The sequence below is a fragment of the Tachyglossus aculeatus genome, chromosome 19 (genome assembly GCF_015852505.1).
Source record: "Tachyglossus aculeatus isolate mTacAcu1 chromosome 19, mTacAcu1.pri, whole genome shotgun sequence".
Lineage (NCBI taxonomy): Eukaryota > Metazoa > Chordata > Mammalia > Monotremata > Tachyglossidae > Tachyglossus > Tachyglossus aculeatus.
Genome location: NC_052084.1, coordinates 30,323,932 through 30,343,367, shown reverse-complemented (window position 1 = coordinate 30,343,367; position 19,436 = coordinate 30,323,932). Strand labels below are relative to the sequence as shown.

The window sequence follows — 19,436 nt, the reverse complement described above, 5'->3', positions numbered from 1 at the left end:
ATTTTGTATCTACCCCAGTAGAAGTATTAGTACAGTGCTTGACACATAGTAAGCACTTAACAAATACCATGATTATTATTTTTACTGTTTATTTGATCTCTGCCACTATCTCTTCATCTGTAAAATGACAGCAATGGAGTGGCATGATTGTTAGAGGGTGAAACACACCAGCTAGGTCTACACATAAAAAGTCTGCATATTCCAAGATTAAAGATACCCCATTGACCTTGATTATCAGTAATGTTTCAGGTAGATTTTACAACTTAAAATACCAGTATAATTCAGGTGTAAGTGCAATTTAGGTCTCGATTATGCAGGTAATTTGCACATGTGGACCCACACAGAGAAATCAGGGGTTTGTGTACCTTAATGACAATCTCGGGAATACTGGCTCTTTAAAAAAGAAATCTAAGCAGACATTGCTGATTTGTACATTTTTTTAACTCCACACTCCGCAATCAGATGGCCATTTGGCCATAAACCGGAGCCAAGTCTATAGCATCCCAAATGTAACAGAAGCCAGGTTCTTTCGAATATGTATAACTTTCTTCATAAAGTGTGATTAAAAAGAAATTCTTTTTATCTTGGAAGGAGATTTTTGATTTGTCCTGGAGAGAGTATCATTTTAGGTTCCAGAGGTCTTCACAAGCCATTCTTTATTAAAAGGAAAGAGATGAAACTTGGGTAGAGTTATCAGGAATGTTCAGAATGAGAAGCATCCGGGCGATAGAATTTCACGTGCAACTTAATGGACAAGGCAAAATCAGCCTGCCTATCCCCTGCCGGGTAACACTTTGACATTAGGCCCCCACCCTTGGAATGGCCTTTTCTGCCTACGTCAGGGACACACTTGTTACTCCCAGTACTCAACCAATATTCCCTGTAAAGTGATTCTTGCCAACCTTTTCAGTGCCTCATTTACATTCTCGTTCCACTCAGGTTTCGTAGTGCTCCAATAACCTACTTTACTGGAGACATTTTTCCTTTTCTGTAGACATGCCTGTGAAATCACATTAGTCCAGTTCACTTGGGCAGCTCACTGAGGGGGAAAAGGCAAAGTGACCTAAATACTTTCGGCCGAAGTATTTAGGTGGCTCAGCCTCCAGTTTCTTTATTGCCCCATAGCAGAAATAAGATGCTGATTCTTGCCAATATCATCCCTTTGACCCAGCTGTAATTTCAGAGATCAGTAACCCAAACACCCTCACAAACAGGAACCCACCACAAATCACAGCAAGTACAAGGATTGAAAATATCGGTTTATTTGCTTGACTCTTACCTACTTGATTTTAACTCTCCCTATGTTGAAATAGTTGGGTAAAATTTCCCTCAATCAAACGATCAATCAGTGGTATTCCTTGAGTGTTTACTATGTGCAGAGCACTGTACTAAGCGCTCGGGAGACAGTACAGTACAACAGAATTAGAGGACATGGTTCCTGCCCATAATGAGTTTATAGTGTAGTGGGAACTCCTTCCCCCTAGAAAATCAGCCCCATGTGGAACAGAGACTAAATCCAGCCTGTTTATCCTGTATCTCCCCTTAGTGCTTAGGACTGGCACAAATTAAGCTCTTAACGAACACTACAGTTATTATTATTAAGTTTAAGTTGTCTATTCTTATTAGTTTTTCTTTTTATGGATGGATACATCGACGGTACTTCACAGTTCAAGGGGTATAGAACTTTTTTTAGAGAAAATGTTACATTTCCCCACCTTTTCTGTGAGTTGGGGAATTTACCAATATATTATTATGGTATTTGTTAAGTGCTGTGGTAGATACAAGTTACTCATGGTGGGCGCATTCCCTATAGCACATGGGGCTCAAGTCTAAGTAGGTGTGGAATCCCCGTTTTATAGAGGAAGAAACCGAGGCACAGAGAAGTTTAGTGATTTGCCCAAGATCACACAGCAGGCAAGTGGCAGAGCCAGAATTAGAACCCGGGTCTTCTGACTCCCAGGACTGTATTCTTTCCACCAGGCCACGCTGCTTCCCACATAAAGGAGTGTTATTATCCTGAATTTGTTCAGAAATCAGTTATCAAATGCACTATTCTGAACTGCTGGTTCAGACTGACTTCTGTGTGTGATGTGAACAGACTTTACTAAGTGGTTGAAAATGAAGGAAAGTCTCCTGACTTCAAAACCAGTGATGTGTTTGGTTGCTGCTCTCCTGCTGACAGATGGTTTGAGTGATGATAACCTGTCAGTTAGGAGAGATGCATTGTGTCCTGACTCTCCCACTGACTATTTTGTTTACCAGTCATACGCAGGGATGGTGAAGCTTTTTCACGAGAGTGTGTGTAGGTTTCCTGGAGAATGTTGTTTGCTTATTAAATTGGAAAAAAAAATCAGTTTTACTAGTAGGATGCCAAATAGACCATTTTATGATCCTATTTAAACTTAACATACTAAACTATTTAAGAATTCTTAGGGCATACATTTTTCCTCTTGATATTAAAAAACAATCAACGCTCTTATGTTAGTGGAATGGACAACAGAGGGATTTAAAAAATAATTAGTTGCTTTGCAGCATTCTATATTACTTGGCTATTACATTTGTCCCCCATTTCCATGCTTCAAGCCAATAGCAAGATGCAGGAAGCAAACTGGAATATAAAAGTGCCTTTCACTTCCCCAAGGATCCTCGTGACATAGAATGTGGCCACCCTGAATGCTGCCACAACATTGTTTCAGCCCTAGGACTAACATAAAGCAGTATTATGTCCTGTCAGGGCATTCTAGAGCAGTTATATAAAACGAAAGGAAAACCAGTTTCGTCCTTCTGCTTTTAGTGAAGAGTTAGCCTTAGGCTTGAGGGAATCAAGATTCACTTTTATTTATCAACAGCTGCAAAGAAGACCTTGTACTTACATCCCCAAGTTTGAATCCCTATGGCGTGGAGTCTGGCAAGTTCCCTGAAGAGCATTCGTATCTGAAACTGATTTTCTTTTCATTTTTTTTTCTGACCCAGCTACATTTTAATGACTGGAACAGGACCCATCTTCTGTAGTTGGAAAGAGTGGCAAACTCCAAGCTCTCTCCCAGACCTGAGTGGCCAAATGCAGTGAAATAGTTCTTTATTTCTGGACATATGTCCAAAGACTGGGCATTTTAGATTGCCAATGAAAATACACAGCCTGCCCAATAAACTACTGCATTCATTCTTCTGCTCAAAGCCACTCTATTACAGAAAGTCACTGTCCCTCTTGGGCAGGACTGCATCCTCTTTTGGCCTGCCGTTTCTCACCCTCTAATTCTCCTTTTTCCAGCTCTGTGGCTTGGCAATTCGGTCTCTGCTCTTTTTCCCAATCATGAATGGATCCTCTGTATCACGTCCTCCAACTGTCACCGTTCAGGAGCGTGTGTGCGCATGCACACACACACATACACCCACACATCCTCTAAGCTCCAGGGAATCTGAAGACTTGCTCCTGGAAGAGCTTGTATCTTGCTGAGGAATTCTAAGTTTATGGTCACACTACCAGCAGATGTCTGGAGCCCAGTTTTAGTCTAGAAAGTCGACCCCACCTCTTGCCAGTTGCTCTGTGTGTCTGCTCAGCAGACTTACTCTCACGGGTATGGAGCTAGCTGTTAAGGAGATCAGGCCTGCAATGAGTAGGATTGATCATTAAGAGAAAATTATTTTGGGTCATTCTGTAGATTGGTTTGCATAAAACAAAATTCTCAAGTTGGGGGGGGGGGGGTGTAAAATAATCCCACTGTTTCTTAATGGTATAAATTTTCACATCCTTGTTTTAAATCAAATTAAAGAGAGGTTTTCCAGGTTGATGCTTTTGCCCAAGAAGGCCACATCTACTCCTACTCTACTGAAAGTCTTAATTCAGTCAGAGGTTGAAGCCTCTTACTATCTTAAAGCTTAAGCAATAGGCACTTTTAATAATAATGATACATTTATTATTGAAAGGGCATTCTTCTTGGATTTTTGTCTACTCTTTGACATTATTAAATTCCTGAGGTCTTGGATGTCTTAGACCGTCCCAGAATAGCAGCAAGATAAGGGCAGGGGACCGGAACCAGTAGTAATAGTAATGGTATTTGTTGAGCACCAGTAGAGAGCAATGCACTGCGGGATAATAATGGTATCTGTTGAGCACTTACTATGTGCCAAACAATGTACTAAGTGCTAGAGTAGATTCAAGATTATCAGGCTGGACATAGTCTCTGTCCCACACCAAGGTCATAGTCTAACGAGGAGGGAGAACAGATACTTAATCTGACTGAGGCACAGAGAATCAATCAGTTGAATTTATTGTGTTTACTGTGTGCAGAGCACTGTATTAAGCACTTGGGAGAGTACAGTACAACAGAGTTGGTAGACCCATTCCCTGCCCACAACAAGCTCACAGTCTAGAGGGGGAGACAGACATTAATATAGATAAATGACAAATATGCACATAAGTATTATGGGGCTGAGGGGGGGATGAATAAAGGAATCAAATCAGGGTGATGAAGAAGACAGTGAGAAGAAAGGAAATGGAGACTTAGGGAAGGCCTCTTGGAGGAGATGTGTCTTCAATAATGCTTTGAGGGTGGAGAAAGTAATTGTCTGTTGGATATGAAGAAGGACGATGTTTCAGGCCAAAGACCAGAGGTTAGTGGCGAGATAGATGAGATCGAGGTATAGTGATTAGAGGAGCAAAGTGTGCAGGCTGGGCTGTAGTAGGAGATAAGTGAGGTGAGGTAGGAGGGGGCAAGGTGAATGGGTGTTTTAAAGCCCCAAACCAGGAGCAGAGCTGGATTAGGACCTGGGTTCCCTGAATCCAAGGCTCCTGCTCTTTCCACTAGGCCACAGTGCTTCTCTAACTTTTAATCCCACTGGCATGCTGATTTTTTTGGTGTGTTCTCTGAGCCAAGACTACTAATTCACAGCTCTGAAAATTTAGCTTTATATGCACAGGGCAACTGGGGACTGATGCTAGGTTGTCCCAGTTGATTCTGGCCACAAATGGAATTTTTTAGATTTGAAAAATCTTCTCCCAAATCACTTTGTGCATACACAGCCAATAAAACCTCATTTGAAAATAGCAACTGAGGCATTGCTACAAGAGATTTATTCATTCATCTTTTATTATTGTGCTATAAGGTTTATCCTGTTTTTAGGCCTAGGGTTCTAAAGCTTCATGGACTGAAGCTTATCACATTCCTTAAGATTAGCCAACTCCAGTTGAAAGTGAATGGCTTGTTAAACAAGATATCAAATGATATTTCTCAAAGCAGGTCTAGGTCAAATGTCATTTGAAATCATGTGAAGGAAGGGCAAATATCAGCTTTTGAACGGATTCAAGAGCAAAGTTACAAACCTGGCTGATAAACTCTCACTTCCTTATCTGGTTCTGGTCCCAGGTTGGAGATCTCTATTTGAGGCCTGCAGAGCAGGTTGGGTCTGCCCAGGTGCTTGGCAGAGGGTCGCTCCCGAATCTTGCCTAAGCACCGTCAGGGTTGCATCATGAGGACCTTCCTAGCATGGGGACTGAGCAGTTCTAAGGAATCTAGGTCGTAATACTGAGGTAGAACCGTGGCTGAGCAAATTCCTTGCAATAAAAGGGTGGTCGATTCACATCTTGAGGGATGAAATTTCCTCAGACCACCTGATTTCAGATGCCAAGACCTGGGGACAGTTTCACCTCCTCCCCCGTAAAACACAGAAGTGCTCCTAGAGGCTTCTGAGAGGTTAGAATGGGAAAGGGTATGTGAGAGGGAAGAGAGCACTCTTCAGGATTCCCTCAAAAGGGATTCAATTCTACTCTCTCCTACTTACCTCAAGTGACTCGCTTGCCTTTCTGTGCCTCAATTACCTCATCTGCAAAATGGGGATTAAAGCTGTGAGCCCCTTATGGGACAGGGACTGCATCCAACCCAATTATCTTGCATTTATCCCAGAGCTTAGTACAGTGCCTGACAGTAAGTACTTAACAAGCACCATTAAAAAAAAAGTGTTTAGTAATGCAGTTCTGAGTGAGACCCATGGTCCATGTAATAATATTTGTTAATTAATCAGTTAGTGGTATTTATTGAGTACTTACCATGTGCAGAGCACTGTACAATACAGAGAGTACAACAGAATAAGTGGTTACCTTCCCTGCCCATAATGAGTTTACAGTCTAGAGGGGTAGACTATGTTCCAAGTGCTGGGGGAGATAAAAGATGATCAGGTCGGACAAGTTCCTGTCCTACATGGGGCTCACAGTCAAAGGGGGTGGGAAAACAGGTATTTTACCCCTATTTACCGATGAGGAAACTCAGGCTCAGAGAAGTCGAATGACTTGGCCAAGGTCGTCCAGCAGGCCAGGCAAGTGGTGGAGCTGGAATTAGAAATTAAGTGCCCTGACTCCGAGGACCTGAAAGTGTTGCTTCAGTGTTCTTTTCCCTGACAATGACTCCCCAGGACGATTTGAGAAACCATAATAACAATAATAATAATAATAATTTTGGTACTTGTTAAGCACTTACTATGTGCAAAGCACTGTTCTAAGTGCTGGGGAAGATACAAGGTGATCAGATTGTCCCATGTGGCACTCACAATCTTAATCCCCATTTTACAGATGAGGTAACTGAGGCACAGAGAAGTTAAGTGACTTGCCCAAAGTCACACAGCTGACAATTGGCGGAGCCGAGATTAGAACCCATGACCTCTGACTCCCAAGCCCGTGCTCTTTCCTCTGAGCCACGCTGCTTCTCAACCATGTGCTGGTTGCCCTCCTTTTTTTTTTTTTTTTTTGTATTTACTAAGTGCTTATTATGTACCAGGCACTATACTAAGTGCTGGGGTAGATATAAAATAATCAGATTAGGCATAGCCCATGTCCCACGTGGAGCTCACAGTTTTAATCCCCATTTTACAGATGAAGAAACTGAGGCATAGAGAAGTTAAATGTCCCAAAGGTAGGAATAAAAGCCAACTTGTAAAGCGGGTGAGAGGTCAGGGCTGGTGGTGAAGATTTGGGAGTCATTTGCCTAGAGGTGATATTTGGAAGCAAGTGAGCTGATGAGCTCACTGAAGAGTGAGTGTGATGGAGCTGAACCGTGGTTAGGAATATCCTGGCATTTGTGTATTTAAGATCTCAACCATAGTACATTAACTTTTTAATTAAAATTGGCAGTGTTTGAAGCCCTCACTTAGTTGCTAAATTTATTTTTATGCCGTGCCAATGAAATTGCTTATGATTTTAATATAGTTTTCCTTTTGAAGTCACAGTGTGTGAATTCAGTTATTAAGGTTAGTTCTGGGTTGTTTATTACAGACTATATTGCAGGGTGTCCCACAAATCAGGTTAAAACTGATATCTTCTATGCTATGTGTAAATAAACTGAGAGCTTCTCTGTGGCTTTGACCTACTGTCTAGAAGATTATAGTTTCAAACATCCTGCGCTTTTTGGAAAGAATAATATGGGCATCTTGATTCCTTGTTAGTCTTTTTTAGTCCATGAAATGATAGTCCATGAAATGGGTTCTGCAAGGCTATGCGTGATTCAAAGTGCATCAAAGGGATGCAGCATCCCATCCACCTCCACAGTGAATTTCTCACTAAAGCTAAGAGCTTCTTTTTTCTTTAAAGGGAAGAAAGGGGTGGAAGGAGAAGCAGGAGCAGAAGAAGAAGGAGGAGGAACAGCAGGAGGAGGAGGATGTGATCCTTGCTGCAGTGTCAGGATTAAAAATCTTCTCTTCACTTTGACTTTCTTGAGTTCTACTCAGCCCTGCTGCTTATCTATTATTGCCTCTTGAGTAAATCATTTTCACTTCCTTAGCTGATCCACCAGTGCAGGATATTTCTGTAGAAGTTGAGAGGCCAAATTAATTGCTTTGTAGATCGTTGTAGAGAAGGCATTGGTTATGTGCCCAGAATACTTAATCCATTGAAGAACTTTGGGAAGCCTATAAAAGGCTCTAATAAAACAAATTATATTATGTACTACAAAGCATCTTCTAAATAAGCTTCATTTAGGCAGGCACCATGAAAGGAAAGCAATTATAGTAAAACAAATGCTCCACTATATGAGTTTCTTTTAAAAAGAATAAGGGGAACCCAGCTAATTGGAGAGGAAATATGTGTTTAGAGTCTTTCCAAAAACAACTAAATATTGATGTAATGGAAAGATACTAAGGAACATTTTTCTGGTGGGAAACTTTCCCGATACACGGAAAGAAGTATTTTACCAAGGCCAAATTAGAAATCTTAGAATTTATATGCAGTATAGCATTTTACTGGGGCATTAGTCTGTTCTGCAGTCCAGTGGAAGGAATCAAGATTCCTAAATTCTACTTTCCAAGCAATGGAAAGAGTCTTAATTCCAGACAAGTGAAGCAGCATGGCCCAGTTGAAAGAGTTTAAACCAGGAGGCTTTGGTTCTAATCCCGGCTCTGCCACTTGCCTGCTGGGCAAGTCACTTAACTTTACTGCATCTGTTTCCTCATCTATAAAGATGGGATACGACACCTATTCTCTCTCCCCTTTCGACTGGGAGCCCCATACCATGCAGGGACTGTGTCCTAGCTACTTATACTGCATCCAGGTAGGTGAAGCAGCGTGGCTCAGTGGAAAGAGCATGGGCTTTAGGAGTCAGAGGTCATGGGTTCTAATCCTGGCTCTGCCTCATGTCTGCTGTGTGACCCTGGGCAAATCACTTCTCTGAGCCTCAGTTACCTCATTTGTAAAACGGACATTAAGACTTTGAGCTCCACGTGAGACAACCTGATCACCTTGTATCCCCCCCAGTGCTTAGAACAGTGCTTCACACCTAGAAAGCACTTAACAAGTGTTATTACTATTATTATTATCCACCCCAGTGCTGGGCACTTGGTGCTTAATAAATACCATCATTGTAGGACAGATGGTGGTATTTGTTAAGCACTTACTCTGTGCCAGGAACTGTGCTAAGCACAAATTGGGTTGGACATAGTCCCATTCTGGAGCCTAGCCGTCCAGCCCCAGCCCAGCATGGACCTCTGCCGTGCCCAGGCACGGGGTGAGGGGCTGCTAGGATTGATCCGTGGGCATGGACGCTATTGGCTCCACGCCTCCTGGCCTGCCCTAATTTGGCACTTTGTGAACGGTACATAAATAGCACCACAGTATATTGGATACAGCATGGGCCTAGGCCTCAGAAGATCATGGGTTCTAATCCCGGCTCTTCCACTTGTCTGCTGTGTGACCTTGGGCAAGTTACTTCACTTCTCTGGGTCTCAGTGACCTCATCTGTAAAATGGGGGTTGAGACTGTGAGCCCCACATGGGGCAGGGACCTCATCCAACCTGATTTGATCCTCTCCACCCCAGCGCTTAGTACAGTGCCCGGCACTTAACAAATACCACAGTTATTCTATAGCTATAATGTCGGGGCAGTATGTACTGTATGCCTCTTATATTGGTAGATGGATGGATTGATCAGATGGCCATTGCAGGGGGAATAAATCTGGGCCTTGGGGGTCGGTGCCCTGGTGTCCGGGCTGGGGCATGTGAGGCCCCGGGGTTGAGCTTCTCTGGTGGCCGGGGAGGGACTGCGGACCCTGCACCCCAACCTGCTCCTCCTGCTCCTCCTCCTCTTGCTCCTTCTCCTGCTGCTCCTCCTCATCTTGCTCCTTCTCCTGCTGCTGCTGCTCCTCCTCCTCTTTCTTCTCCTGCTGCTCCTCTCCTCCTCCACCTCTTTCTTCTCCTCCTGCCCCTCCTCCTCCTCCTCCTGCTGCTGCTCTTTCTCTTGCTGCTGCTCCTCCTCTTCCTCCTTCTGCTCCTCATCCTCATCTTTCTCCTCCTCCTCCTCCTCATCCTTCTCCTGCTGCTCCTCCTCTTCCTCCTTCTCCTCATCCTTCTGCTGCTCCTCCTCCTCTTCCTTCTTCTCCTCCCCTTCTGCTCCTCCTCCTCCTCCTCCTCCTCCTCCTGCTCCTCCTCCCCCTTCTGCTCCTCCTCCTCCTCCTCCTCCTCCCCTTTCTTTTCCTCATCCTCTTCCTCCTCCTCCTACTTCTGCTCCTCCTCCCCTTCTGCTCCTCATCCTCCTCCTGCTCCTCCTCCCCTTCTGCTCCTCATCCTTCTCCTCATCCTTCTGCTGCTCCTCCTCTTCCTTCTTCTTCTTCTCCTCCCCTTCTGCTCCTCATCCTCCCCCTTCTCCTCCCCCTGCTCCTCCTCCCCTTCTGCTCCTCCTCCTCCTCCTCCCCTTTCTTTTCCTCATCCTCTTCCTCCTCCTCCCACTTCTGCTCCTCCTCCTCCCCCTTCTGCTCCTCATCCTCCTCCTGCTCCTCCTCCCCTTCTGCTCCTCATCCTTCCCCTCATCCTTCTGCTGCTCCTCCTCTTCCTTTTTCTCCTCATCCTCATTTCTCCTCCTGCTCCTCCTCCTCCTTTTCCTCCTGCTCCTCCTCCTCCTTCTGTTCTTCCTCTTCTTCTGCTCCTCCTCCTGCTGCTCCTCCTCCTCATCTTTCTCCTCCTCCTCATCTTTCTCCTCCTCCTCTTTCTCCTGCTGCTGCTGCTCCTCCTCTTCCTCTTCCTCCTTCTCCTCCTCCTCATCTTTCTCCTCCTCATCTTTCTCCTCCTCCTCCTGCTCCTCCTCCTCCTTCTGTTCCCCCTCCTCCTCTTCTTCTGCTCCTCCTCCTGCTGCTCCTCATCCTCATCTTTCTCCTCCTCTTCCTGCTGCTGCTCTTCCTCCTTCTCCCCATCCTCATCTTTCTCCTCCTCCTCCTGCTCCTCATCCTTCTCCTCCTGCTCCTCCTCCTCTTCTTCTGCTCCTCCTCCTGCTGCTCCCCATCCTCATCCTTCTCCTCCTCCTCCTCCTCCCCCCATCCTCCTCCTCCTCCTCCTCCTCCTCCCCCTCCTCCCCCTCCTCCTGCGGCTCCCTCCGCCCGGCGGCAGCCCCGTGCCCGCTAACGCCCGCCCCGTGCCCGCCCCCAACCGCCACCGCCCTCCTCTTCCTCCTCCTCTTTCTCCTCCTCCTCCTCCTCCTCCTCCTCCTGCTGCTGCTGCTCCCCTGTCTTTCGGCCTGCCTGCCTGCCGGCCGGCCTGCGGGGTCCTGCCAGCTGTCCTTCTGTCCGTCCGTCCATCCATCCATCCGTCCATCCGTCCGCCCGCCCGTCCCGGCCCTCCGCCGCCGCCTCCTCCTCCATGGAGCCCTCCGCCCGCCGCCTTCGCCTCCCCCCTCCGCGGGGCTACGCCCTCACCCGCAGCCCCCACCTCAACAAGGTAACCCCACAAACTCACACCTACACATGACTCTGTTGGTTTATTTTCCTTGTACATATTTACTATTCTGTTTATTTTATTCTGTTCATGTGTTTGGTTTTGTTGTCTGTCTCCCCTCCTTCTAGACTGTGAGCCCGCTGTTGGGTAGGGACCGTCTCTAGATGTTGCCAGCTTGTACTTCCCAAGCGCTTAGTACAGTGCTCTGCACACAGTAAGCGCTCAATAAAGACGATTGAATGCATGAATGAATGCACACAGCACATCTGACATGACACCCACACACACACCCACCCACCACCACGCTGCACACCTGACATAATAATAATAATAATGCTGGTACTTGTTAAGCGCTTACTATGCGCCAAGCACTGTTCTAAGCGCTGGGGGAATGCAGGGTTATCAGGTTGTCCCACGGGGGGCTCACAGTCTTAAATCCCCATTTTACAGATGAGGGAACTGAGGTCCAGAGAAGTGAAGTGACTTGCCCAAAGTCACACGGCTGACAATTCACACACTCATTCTCCCCCTTCTAGACTGTGAGCCCACTGTTGGGTAGGGACCGTTTCTATATGTTGCTAACTTGTACTTCCCAAGCACTTAGTCCAGTGCTCTGCACACAGTAAGCGCTCAATAAATACGATTGAATGAATGAACACACACACTCTGCCAATGCACTGCACACCTATGACACACACACACACACACTCTGCCACCACACTGCACACCTGACATAACAATAATAATAATAATACTTTTACATGTTAAGCACTTACTATGTGCCAAGCACTGTTCTAAGCGCTGGGGGAATACAAGGTGATCAGGTTGTCCCACGGGGGGCTCACAGTCTTAATCCCCATTTTACAGATGAGGGAACTGAGGCACAGAGAAGTTAAGTGACTTTCCCAAAGTCACACAGCTGACAATTGGCGGAGCCAGGATTTGAACCCATGACCTGTATCTCACACACACACACACACACACACTCTCTCTCACTCCGCCAACACACCACACACCTGACATGACACTCGTACACACTCATTCTCCCACTTCTAGACAGTGAGCCTGCTGTTGGGTAGGGACCGTCTCTATATGTTGCCAACTTTTACTTCCCAAGTGCTTAGTACAGTGCTCTGCACACAGTAAGCGCTCAATAAATACAATTGAATGAATGAATACACACACTCTCTGCACACCTGACAGGACACACACACACACACACACACTCTCTGCCAACACACTGCACACCTGACATGACACTCATACACACACACTCACTCTGCCAACACACTGCACACCTGAAGTGACACTCATACACACACACTCTGCCAGCGCATTGCACACCTGACATTCATTCATTCATTCAATCATATTTATTGAGCGCTTACTGTGTGCAGAGCACTGTACTAAGCGCTTGGGAAGTACAAGTTGGCAACATATAGAGACGGTCCCTACCCAACAGTGGGTTCACAGTCTAGAAAAGCACTGTTCTAAGCACTTTGTGTCAGGCGCTGTACTAGTTGTTGGGGTAGATGCCGGATTGATGGCTCTAATGATGGTCTGCCTCTTCCACGTTTTCCCTGGACTTTTCCTAGCATTAGTGTCTTCTCCAGAGAATTAGTCCTCCTGATTATGTGTCCAAAATATGCTAATTTGTCAACCCACCCCTTATTTAGGTAATCAGGTTGGACACCAGTCCGCGTCCCGTATGGGGCTCACAGTCAATCCCCATTTTATAGGTGAGGTAACTGAGGCACAGAGAAGTGAAGCGACTTGCCAAGGCCGTAGAGCTGACAAGTGGCAGAGCCGGGATTAGAACCCAGCTCCCTCTCACTCCCTGGTCCGTGCTCTATCCACTAGGCCACGCCGCTTCTCAGGAGAGGTGGCATGAACTTGATTCCAGAAACATAGGCGAGCCTCAGTGACAGCACCTGGGTTTCCTGTCACTTATCTGGGTTTCATGGAAAGGTTGGTGGGGACCAAGATGGCTAATGGCAGCACTTTCCCAGTGTTGAGAAAGCACTGCCTAGGGAAATCCCTGATGCCAGAAGTAGTGGGGTTCAAAAGGAGCGTGAGATTGGAGCTGGGCACAAAATTCCCTAATGGTTGGAGTAGTAATGGTATTTATTAAGAGCCCACTGTGTGCACAGCACTGGGAAAACTAGATGGGTGAGAATTAGCCCCAAATCCCAGCCCCCAGGCAGCTCATAATATAAGGCAAGTGGGGGAAAGTTGGTGTCAGACCTTAGGCAAGATTATTCATTCACTCATTCAATCGTATTTATTGAGCGCTTACATTGTGCAGACCACTGGACTAAGCGCTTGGACAGTACAAGTCGGCAACATAGGGAGACGGTCCTTACCCAACAACGGGCTCACAGTCTAGAAGGGGGAGGCAGACAACAAAACAGAACATGTAGACAGGTGTCAAAACCGTCAGGATAAATAGAATTATAGAGTAGAATAATAAATAGATTATGTTCAAGTGTGGTCCTGCCGGCAGGCCTCTCTCAAGAAAGGTGGAGGAGGAATGGGCAGAAAGGCTGAGGAAGGAAAGACGAGAGCAGAGAGGGTAGGAGAACGGAGGAGGGAGAGGTAAAAAAGCACCACCTTTGGGGAGGTGGTGATCATAAAGTGCTTCAGTGCCACTGAGGATTAGGAACGGAGATTCATTTCTTACCGTCAGCCCCCAGCATCATTTTAACGGCACACCTCTTCTTTCAGACCTTCTGCCCTGTCAGGTTGATGGGTCTAGTGACGGTCTGCCTCTTCCAGGTTTTCCCTGGACTTTTCCTAGCATAAGTGTCTTCTCCAGAGAATTAATCCTCCTGATTGTGTCCAAAATATGCTAACTTGTCAACCCACCCCTTATTTAGAGAAGCAGCATAATGTAGTGGAAAGGGCCTGGGCATTAGAGGACCTGAGTTCTAATCCAGCGCTTAGAACAGTGCTTGGCACGTAGTAAGCACTTAACACATACGATCATTATTATTATTATCCCGGCTCCGTATAACTGCTGTGTGACCGTTGGTGAGTCACTTCACCTCTCTGTGCCTCAGTTCCCTCATCTGCAGAATTGGGGATTCAGTACCAGTTCTCCTTCCTACTTAGTGAGCTCTATGTGAAATCCAATCATCTTGTATCTGCTACTTCAGCGTTAAGTACAGTGCTTGGCACATAGTAGGTGCTTAACAAATATCACTATTATTATTAGTAGTAGTAATATTTGATAGCTCTTCTCAGTCAGCAGCATAATCTAGATTGAAACAGGTTCCAGTCAGGAGTCTTTGGTTCCAACTTTGGTTGGTCCATGGATTCTGGGTGGCTCGCTTTGTGACCTGGACAAATGGCCAGACTTTTCCTGGGGCGGGGTAGGAATTTATTATCTTTGACCTTTGACCTTTTTGGTGTGTCCCCAAATATGTGGCATTCCAGGTGTGATTTCCTCATGTAGTACTATGAGTAGTACTTTCCCCTTTGAGACCCGATCGCTCTTTGTACGAAGCCCAGAATAACATTGGCCTCATTTTCTTTCCCTTATCACATTACACACCCTTATCTAATTTGTTCCATGCTATCTACCCAGGTCTCTGGTTATCCACCTGAATATCTAAGGTTTCAGGCACTGTTGTGTGTGTGTGTGTGTGTGTGTGTGTGTGTGTGTGTGTGTGTGTGTGTGTGTGTGTGTGTGTGTCCTCCCTCATGTGCCAAGATGATGAGAGGCCTTGTCTTCTCCCTGTTCCCCAAGGAAGGTGCGTTCCAAGATGGCTGGTAGGAGGAGCAAGTTCATTATCATATACAACTACTACAAATTCTGCCAAGCAGTTGGCACCTATGAAGTGGCAGAGAGAAACTAAACTGTGATGCGGAAAATTCTGGTTATGCCGCTCTGCTAATGCAGCAAAATGGACTGTTACACGGGGACACCAGATTCCCCGGAAAGAAGCGAGGCGACCCCAGCGGTTTCACAAGCACTCCCCTCTGGGTGGCTGGGGCACAAGTTGGAGATGTGGGAAGCTCAATTTTGCTTCCCAGCATTGATTTGGCTTTATTTCCTGTCTTTGTTTCGTCCTCCCCCTTGCCCCTCAAGCCCCACCACCTGCCCCGGCATGTAGGCTCCCTGGTCCAATAGCTGTGCCGTCCCATTCTAGGGCACCTCATTTCACGGCCCAAGTGGGATGGAGCTTTTTTTGGGTCTCTTCCTCCTTAGCCCCTTCTACGTCTGCATTTTCTCTGCCGTTCTCTCACCTGTGACTCCCCGCTGCCATCTGGAAATGCACACTGGCAGACCCTGACAAGACAAGGCTACAAAGCTTGCAAGATTGTTTCTGAGGTCAGCAGCACTTACATCTTCATTCAGAGGGAGCCTGCTGCTACCGTCTACCTTGCTTGTCAAGATCAAGCTTTCTGCTACCTGAGAATGACCTTTCCCCTGAGGTTTATTTTCCCTTTTCTTTAAGGTCTTCCAGGCGGGATATTTGGGAAGCAGCATGGCCTACTGGTAAGAGCCCAGGCCTAGGAGTTAGAGAACCTGAGTTTTAATCCTAGGTCCACCACTTGTCTGCTCTGTGACCTTGGGCAAGTTACTTAACTTCTCTGTGCCTGTTACCTCACCTGTAAAACGGGGATTAAATCCTGCTCCTTCTTATCCTTCTCCTTTCTACTTAAACTGCAAGCCCCATATAGGAGAGGGACTATGTACAACCTGCTTATCTTGTGTCTACCCCAGCTGTTAGTATGCTTGGCACATAGTATGCACTTAACAAATATAGTGGAAAAAAAATCACATCCATTTCCAATTGAACTTTTCTTTTAAAAAAAAGATATGTGGTACTTGTAAATGGGCTAAAGGTTCACCAGCCAAACTCATCAATCAGTGGTATGTGTTGAGCTCTCCCAAGTTCCCAGTAAAAGTGTTGTGCTTAAGCGCTTAGTACAGTGCTCTGCACATAGTAAGCGCTCAATAAATACGATTGATTGATTGTGCAAATAGTAAGTGCTCAATAAATGTTATTGTTTGATTCGTTTCATTTTGTTGGGAAATTCCAAGAGCAGAATTTCAGTCTCTGATGCTTTTCTCCAGCTGACAGGTCACCTATTCTGAACATTACTCCAGACTCAGTATCATCTGATTTAACCCCCAAACCCCAAGCATTTCCTCATTATTTACCTTGCATCAGGGTTCAACGTTGCAGGCTTTGCCGATTAGCACCTGGGCCCAACCTAGTTATCTCAAAAAAGAAAAGCAATTCTGGTAGTAGAGTCTTCTCCATCCAGTTCAGTTTACACTTATCCCTTGCCAAGATGACTGAGAAATCCCTTAGACCTTGGAAGGTATGGGTTCTCCAAAGAGAATTAAAACCAATTTATAATTGATTGATTTTATTTTGCACATTTCTCAAAGACAATTTAATACTTTTAAAAATTTGAGCCTAGTCATAGTCAGGAGTCCCCGTCCCCCCCCCCCCCCCCCCCCCCACATCGCACCACCGTGGGGCTGTGTTAGGTCTTTACTGCAAAGTAAGCAAATTACTACTGCATGTTTATTAAACCTTAAATAACTTATTTATAAGATTCCTCCCCTTACAAGGGAACCTCTGTCATAGTCTCGTCTCTGCTGTTCATATTCCTGGGAGTTTTCCCAGTACTTTTCCACAGTTGTTTTTATGCTATTCAGGTGGTAGTACATCCATCCCTTTTCTCTTTGTAATTCATACAGTGTTGACACTTTTTTCTGCAAAGCAGAAGCAGCAGAGTGGCCTAGGGGAAAGAGCATGGGGTTGGAGGATCAAGAGATCCTGCCATTTGCCTGCTGGGTGACCTTAGGCAAGTCACTTAACTTCTCTGAGTTGCTGTTTTTTTCATCTGCAAAAAATTGAGCCTTCTGACTCCTAGGCCTGGGCTCTTTCCACCAGGCCACACTGCTTCTTGTGTCACTGGGCTGAGGCTTGTATGTAACAGCAGTGTTTTGTAGATTTATTGTCAGGCAATAGTAGCATTGTGCTCACTAGGCAAAGCACATCACAACCTTCTGTGTGTTTTCTTGTGTCTGTGCCTTCAGAACACAAGCGTCGGTGTTCCGCTGCTCCTGAAAAACAATCGGTTGGTGATGTTTTTAGCTTATTGAGTTGGTTGAGTTTTCCAAGGGCTGGGGAATGTATTTGGACCCCATTCATTCTTTCATTCAGTTGTATTTATTGAGTGCTTACTGGGTGCAGAGCACTGTACTAAGCGCTTGGAAAGTGCAAAACAGCAATAAAGAGCGATAATCCCTGCCCACATCTGGCTTACGATTTTAAGAATGGAAGCCTTGATGGGTTGAACGAACCTGTATCCACCCCTGCACTTAGACCAGTGCTTGACATAAGTAAGCACTTAACATATGTCATAATTAGTAATATTGCATGCGCCTGCATACTCATCTTTGGCCCTTGTTTCCCAGCTCCCTTCATTTTTACTGTTTTCTTCTTGGTGCTGCTGAGAGATCCATCTGCCTTTTCTTGTCCTCTGACTCTAGAGGCACCAAGATGATATCCTTGTTCTGAGTCTGGGGATATCACACACCCTACCCCCTGCCATTTCCCGGTGGCTCTCGAGACTGGTCTGTTAATCGTGTGAGACCTGTGAACTTGCATCTGGTGTTATTGTATTGCATTAACTTCGATCACCTGATCTTTCACAAGGCCTTTAATATTAAGGCTTTCCTCATATTGCTCCATTCATCTGGGGTTCTTCCTGACATCTGTGTTTATCCTCTAACTTCTTGTGAAACTTTCATAATCAGCCTGCAAAAGAAGCACCCTGTTTATTTAATGCATTGTCTTTTGAGGGCCTATATTCATTTTTTTATGGTATTTGTTAAGTGCTTACTGTGTGTCAAACACAGTACAAGGGATAGGTACAAGTTAATTAGGTCAGACACAGTCCCTGCCCTGAATGGGGTTCACAGGAGGGAGAACAGGTATCCCCATTTTACAATTGAAGAAACTGAGGCACAGAGAAGTTAAATGACTTACCCAAGGTCACATAGCACGTAATTGGTATAGCCGGGATTAGAATCCAGGTCCTTCTGATTCCCAGGCCTGAGTTCTGTCCACTAGGCTACACTACTCCTCAAATTTCTCAAATTATGTATTTTCCACAGCTAGTCTTGCCCCTAAGGTATTTTTTTTCTTACAAAAACGGATTCTTGTTGAAGGATAAATTCATACTGAAAAAAGCTGGTCACCAGGATCTGAGGGAATTTCTTGTTCACTGGTATTGGTCGCAAGCAGATATGAAAGTACAACTGTATTAGGTATTTGGCAAAACTAAATCTGAAGAGAGTCCAATTTGATGGCACCTCTTATAAGGAACAATGGATTAGCTGTGGTCCTGAGAATTCAGGACTGGGAACTTGTGCAGATGAAGTATTATTATTATATTATAATAATGCTAATAGTATTAAGCTCTTACTCTTTGCCAGGCACTCTACTAATCACTGGGACGGATATAAGATTATTAGTTTGGACACACTGCCTGTCCCATGTGAGACTCAGAGAACAGGTATTTCCTCCCCATTTTATAGATGAGGAAACTGAGGCACAGAGAAATTAAGTGATTTCCCCAAGGTCACCCAGCAGGCATGTGACAGAGCTGGGATTAGAACCCAGGTCCTCTGACTCTCAAGCCCCTGCTCTTTCTTCTAGACCATGCTGCTTTCCTCATTGATTACAGTGATGGTAACCTGTACCATTGTCTCAATTTATTGATCACCTACCATGTGCAGAGCACATGGTACTCTGTACTAGGCACTTTAATCAAAACACATGATCCCTGCCCACAAGGAGTTTAAAATCTAGTGGATAACCACCTCTACCTCAATCGTGTCTCCGGCTTGCCAAGAAGTTCAAAAATTGGACTGACGTGAGTTTGTTTTGCCTTTCCACCTCCTTCCCAGTCATCAAGGGAAGTTGCTGAAGCAGTCCAGTGGTATCCAGGTGGGTAGGAAAAGTGGACGGTAAAGGAGCGGCTTCTGCTTTGGTTAGGCAAAGGGAGTGCAGTTTTGCCAAGTAGGGAACAGGGTGACCATGGGTTTCTAAGATTGGCTAGTCAACTGCAGCTAAGCCATGCCGATAGCTACCGGAGTTAACACAAGGCCCAGGCAGCAACCCCTCAATTTTGGCTGCCAGCGTACAATTAACCTTGCAGATAGAGCTGGCCTTCAGGATGGACTCTTCTTCCCTCATTCCCCCACTCCTTCCGATCATCTCACT

At 45.5% G+C, this 19,436-nt stretch overlaps 1 protein-coding gene across 1 annotated transcript in view; it reads left to right on the top strand.

The window, feature by feature from the left end:
* The first annotated feature begins 11,121 nt into the window (after positions 1-11,121).
* Positions 11,122-19,436, top strand: part of ME1 (malic enzyme 1) — a 145,749-nt gene continuing 137,434 nt past the window's right edge. Inside the window, exon 1 of the mRNA XM_038761189.1 lies at positions 11,122-11,184. The gene's annotated coding sequence lies outside the window, so the exon portion shown is untranslated. The remainder of the gene's footprint in view (positions 11,185-19,436) is intronic.